Source organism: Bubalus bubalis, chromosome 5 (genome assembly GCF_019923935.1).
Source record: "Bubalus bubalis isolate 160015118507 breed Murrah chromosome 5, NDDB_SH_1, whole genome shotgun sequence".
In the NCBI taxonomy this organism is placed as follows: Eukaryota; Metazoa; Chordata; class Mammalia; order Artiodactyla; family Bovidae; genus Bubalus; species Bubalus bubalis.
In genome coordinates, this window is record NC_059161.1 from 9,969,187 (window position 1) to 9,975,186 (window position 6,000).

A 6,000-nucleotide genomic window follows, 5' to 3' on the forward strand; every position below is an offset into this window, starting at 1 on the left:
CTCATCCCTTGACTACCCTACCTTTGAATATTCTATATTTGCATCATGGAAAAAAAGGGGGTGGCCCCCAGCAAAGAACTCACACTAAGAACCCTAACCTGCCCTCAACTGAGAGGCCCAGCTGTGTTTTTTGTGGACTATCTGCATTAACTGATTTCTCCTCTCCCCACCCATGGAAATAATATTCTTAGGCTTACTTCAAGCAATAAATATAAACCATTTTATTCATGACTAATCAATCCAAAAATGGTTGTAAAAGAGGGTCAGGACATACGGTCCTATCCTGAACATCTGAAGATGATGCCAGGAAAGAAAACCTGTGGGCTCCCAGTGGCTGTCATTTGGTACTTGCTGCCCTAGGCATGCTCTCCAACAGGGTAAACCCAGGTTGCCGGGTGCTTCTAAGGTTCTGAACCCCCACTGCTGTTTCAATCAGAGCCACGTGTCCAGGACAGGCTTGATTTCACACCTTCTACTCCTTTGGTGCAGTAATGCTTGCCAGGCCGGGAACCCTAATGCGGGGTTGGATGACACAGTCCCTGTACATTAAGGCTTCTCAAGTAAAAAGACTCTTCACTTTTGATCTTGATATATTTGATAAATATTTGTAAATGATTTAATATTCATGTGCGTGTTAGTCACTCAGTCGTGTCCAACTCTTTGAGACCCCATGGACTGTAGCCCACCAGGCTCCTTTGTCCATGGGATGCTCCAGGCAAGAGTACTGGAGTGGGTTGCCATTTCCTTCTCCAAATGTTCACGTAGTAGTGTTGTTAAAAGTTAGTAGCAAGTTGCTGAACATTTGAGGTCCAAATGTTTAACATATATTCTAAAATAAACTTGGGCTGTTTAGACCCCTCATAGACTAAACTCATTCTAATTTTCCCCTATATTCTTCCTTTATATCTTTTCCTCTTCTTTCCTTCCCTCCCTTCCTTCTTTTCTCTTTCTTATGTTTTGTTTGTTCCTTTTAGTAGATGTCTTCCTAAAAAAATATATCTAGAAGAAGATAAGAAAAGCTAATTAAGTCTCCTGGGTCTGGATGGATTATTTTCATAATGCATTTTTTGACTGTTTCAATTTCTGATCATGTGCCTATATACTTTTTCCCAATTAAAAAAAAAAAAAAAGATTAACCAAAACAGTATTTTACACTTTCTCTTTTTATTTTTTTACATGTCTCTTTTCCCCCCAATTTTGAGGCTAGCCTGTTTGTTCTTCCCAGAACAGCTTCCAAAGGGAAATAGGGAACAGGAAAGTTGATAGGAGCCAAATGCCCGTGTGTCCACAGCATGGATACAAGGGAATGGGTTAGCCTAATAGGATCAAGGAAGTTTTGGCCTTTTTTCCTTTTTTTTTCTAACTCAAGATGTAAACATATTTCCACACCGTTAAGTATTTTATGACATCATTTCACATGGCTGTGCAGGAGTGCTAAGTTATATTAATGTCTTGTACTGTAACTTATTTAATTAACACTCTGTATTAAACATTTGTGTTAACACCAGATTTGTCAGTGTTACAAATGATGCTGCAATAAACATTTTTGTAGCTAAATCCTTGTGCATAACTGTTCTTGTTCACATTAAATATCTCTTCTCAAAGGAGAATAAATATATTTCTCAAAGGAAAATAAATCAAAAGGCATACAAGTCCTAGGGCCTTTGATGTGTATATTGCTCCTGATATAATTTAAAATTTTTGTAAACAAGAGGAAATTTCCTCCATGTTTGTTAAGTTTTATTTACAATTTATGAACTTTGTGTTCGGAGTCTTTGCCCTCATATCTGTTGGTAGCTTAATATTTGCAATGATTTAGAATGTTTTACACATATATCAAATATATAGACAAAACCCTCCTTTTCTAATATTTTTTAAAAAGATAATTAATCTCTGGCTTGATATTTGCATTTAATGTTGGTTATATTTATATGTTTTTGACACACAAAGATTTTTGGGTTTAAAGTAATCAGGGCTTCCCTAGTGGCTCAGATCTATCAATATTTTCTTTTCTGAAGAATGACCCTTTCCACATAGAACTTTGAGATTTATTTCATATTTCCCTCTAATAAAAAAGTTTTAAAGATAAAGTTTACATACATATTTACAGTGAAATTCTCAAATCTCAAGTGGATTATTCATTGAGTTTTGATAAATGAAAATGCATAAATCTACAAAGATTTAAAAATCCAAAGGGTACGATTTCTCTTTAAGCTGGTGGTTGCACATATTGATGAATATATGTTAATCCTTAATATATTCACATAATATATTAATCCGTGGATTGTACACTTTAAATGGGTGAATTGTATGGCATGTGAATTTTATCCAAATAAAACTATTAACATATGTATATAAAGAAATGAATATCATCCCAGAAAGTTCCCCCAATGTCCCTCCCCCATAAATCCTTACTCTCACTTTACACCAAAGGCAACCACAGTGTTGCTTCTTCTGTCAGTTAGTTTTGCCTGGTTTAGAACTTCATATACATGGACTCATACAGCATCTACTCTTTTGTGTAACATTTGTTTCACTCAACATGATATTTAAAAAATTCATCTGTGTTGGTGTGTTCCAAGAGTTTCTTTTGGTTGTCAAGAGTAATATTTCATTATGTGTCTATATTACAGTTTGCATGTCGATCCTCTACTGATGGACATCTGAACTATTTCCAATTTGGGGCCATTATGAATATTCTTGTACATGCACTTTTATGGGCATATGCTTTCCTTTCCTTTGGGGAAATACCTAGATGTGGAATTGCTGAGTCATAGTGTGAATATGGGCTTCCCTGGTAGCTCAGACGGTAAAGAATCTGCCTGTGATGTGGGAGAACTGGGTTCAGTTCCTGGGTTGGGAAGATCCCCTGGAGGAGGGCATGGCAACCCACTCTAGAATCTTGCCTGGAGAATTCCATGGACAGAGGAGCCTGGCGGATTACAGTCAATGGGGTCACAAAGAGTCGGACACGACTGAGTGACTAAACACAGCACACAGTGTGAATATATGCAATATATGCTTTCGTTTCTTTGGGGGAAATACCTAGGGGTCGCATTGCTGAGTCAGAGGACATATATATAGACTTAGTTTTATAAGAAACTGCCAGACTTTTTTCCAAAGTAGTTGTATCATTTTATACTCCCACCAACAATGCATCAGAGTTTCAGTTGCTCTGTATTCTTGTCAACTTTTGATGTTGTCAGTCTTTCTCATTTTAGCCATTTTCTGTTGGGTGTGCAGTGGTGGCTTATTATAGTTATAATTTACATTCCCTTGATGACTTAAATTGTCTTTTTAGTTTTAATGGTTTTGTATTTATATGTTTACACCTATTTATCCATCTAATGTTATTTTTATTATATGCTCAGTTGCTAAGTCGTGCCCTACTCTTTGAAGCCCCGTGGACTGTAGCCCACCAGGCTCCTCTGTCCATGGGATTTCCCAGGCAAGAATACAGGAGTGGGTTGCTATTACCTTCTCCAGGGTATCTTCCTGATCCAGGGATCAAACCCATGGCTTCTGCCATGTCTCCTGCTTTGTAGGTGGATTCTTAACCACTGAGCCATGTGAATCTCTAAATTTATATTTTCTTAATAGTTAAGCCAGCATAGTTTATTAAATAATAATTTTTCCCTACTGACTTGCAATGCTGTGTTTATTGTAGATTAAGCTCTTGTGGTTAATATAGTTTCAGAATATCTATTCTGTGCAACTGATTTGTACATTTATATATTTGTTCTTTTGTCATTTCCACACCATTTTATTTACACCTGCTTTCTAAAATTGTTTAATACATGGCAGAGCCATTTTCTCATCATTCCTTTCCATGTTCAACATTTTCTTTGCTATTGATACCTAGTTATTCTTTTAGTAAACATTATAGTGATAATATCAAATTCTGAAAAGAATCTTATGAAATTTTTATTGAAAGTACATTGAGATACAAACTAATTTGAAAAATACTGACATTGTTGCCATGGAATAATATCCAAATTCTCTTCTGTATTTGTCAGTAACATTTTGTAGTTTTTATTATATAGATCCTTTACTTTCTCGTTAAAAGTGTTCCAAGGAATTTAATAGAGGTTTTCAATGTCATCATTGCTCATTTTTACTACTGTAGTTTGATTTTTTTAAATTATACCTTCTAACTGGATAGTATTTCTATGTAGAAAATCTACTGGCTTTTGTGTCTCTTTTGTACATTTAGCAGTTTTCTGCTAGGATGTTTACTGTTTAATTGGTGAGAACTTCCTTCCAGTTAAAAATCAAATAAAATTGGCAATGAACTGTATCCCTGCTTTGTTCCTGATTTTAATACTATTACCTTAGTATTTCATTCTCATAGGTGGTTTTGAAATAAATATTTTGTTATTGTTAAGGAGTTCTTAAATTTCTGGTCATTTAAAAATAAGGACTAGTTGACTTTTCTGCATCTGTTGAGAATCTCATTTGGATTTTCTTTTTAAACTGGTGGATGCGATAAATTATACTGTTGGATTTTTCAAATATTAAGACATAAAACCTTTTCACTCTAGGTTAAATCCTTTTGGGGTTATTCTCTTGATACTCTGTTATCTGTGTTTGGATTTGTTCTCTATGTTCATAATTTAGATAGATTCATTATTTTCTTTTTTTGAGCTGTATTTTTTAGGTTTTGACATCAAGGTTATCTTTGTGAAGTAAATTAGATACACATTCCAAGTCTTTCAGTGTTTTTAAATAATTATTGAAGCATAGTAATTACCTAATCCTAAAGATCTGAAAGATTTTCCCTATACAGTTTTCTAGGCCTAGACATTTTTTCCCAGGAGGGAATTCTCTCCATCTTTTCTTCCCTTAGTTTCTTCAGTGTGATTAATGTATTTAGGCTTAATATTTCCAATTTTTGCAATAAGTATATTTACAGAAGATGATTTCATCTAAGTTAAAATTCATAACTTAAAATTTTTCTAAGTGTTATCTTATGTTTAAACTATATCCTCATCTGACGTTGAATCTCTTATTTATATTTCTATTATTTGCAAGTTTTTCCTTTCTTTACTTTCTCTAAAGTTTGTCTATCTTATTGTTTTTAAAGAAGCCCTCAAATTAATTTTATAAATTTTCCTATGTTCTAACTCATTTAATCTTGTTGTTGCCTTTATTTTTTTCTTTCTCTTGACTTTTGAGGGATTTTATTTTTGTTGTTGTTGTTATTAACTCCTTGGACTGAAAGCTTTCATTTTACCTTTCCTTAAAGATAATAAAAACTTGAAGATCATGATTTCATCTTTCAGGATACTTTAATAACATTTCATAAATTTTGATGTGGTGTGTTCTTATTTTAGTTATCTTCCAACTGCCATGATCTTATACTTTAATTGTTATTTTGTTTTAATTTCTATTTATTAATAGTGTTATTCCCCTGTGATCAAAGAATTCAGCTTGTGTAATTACTGCTTCTTAGCCTATCTCCTATTTATGGTTGTATGCATTGCAAATACCTTCTCCTGTTTTATAATTTCTTTCTATTGTGTTTATGTGTCCTATATTTTCTTCTCAAAGTTGCAAGCTTGCTTTCACATTTAGGTCTTTAGTCTTTATGGCTGGGTGAGTAGGAGTCTGTTTTCTCCTTTCTCCCACATGGGTAACCAGTTTTCTCAGTCCCACTGTTTCCCCTCATTGTTTTGTGATGTACAGAGAGTTTCCTCACGTGTATAGGTCATTCCTGGGATTTTGTTCTGTTCCATTCATCTATTTATTTGTCCCCTGAGTCAATACCATCACGGTCTTTTAAAATATCAAAATATCTAAGAAGACAAATCTACCTTCTTCTTCAAAGTTGTCTTGACTCTTCTTGTCCCTTTCACAAGAATTTCAGAATTATCTTATTAAGAATCACACACAAATACACACACATTTTGAGGATTTTTAAAATTAAAATTGCTGTAAGCCCATAAATCTATATGGAGAAAATTGACATTTTTATGTTACTGAATACTCTAAACAATGAAC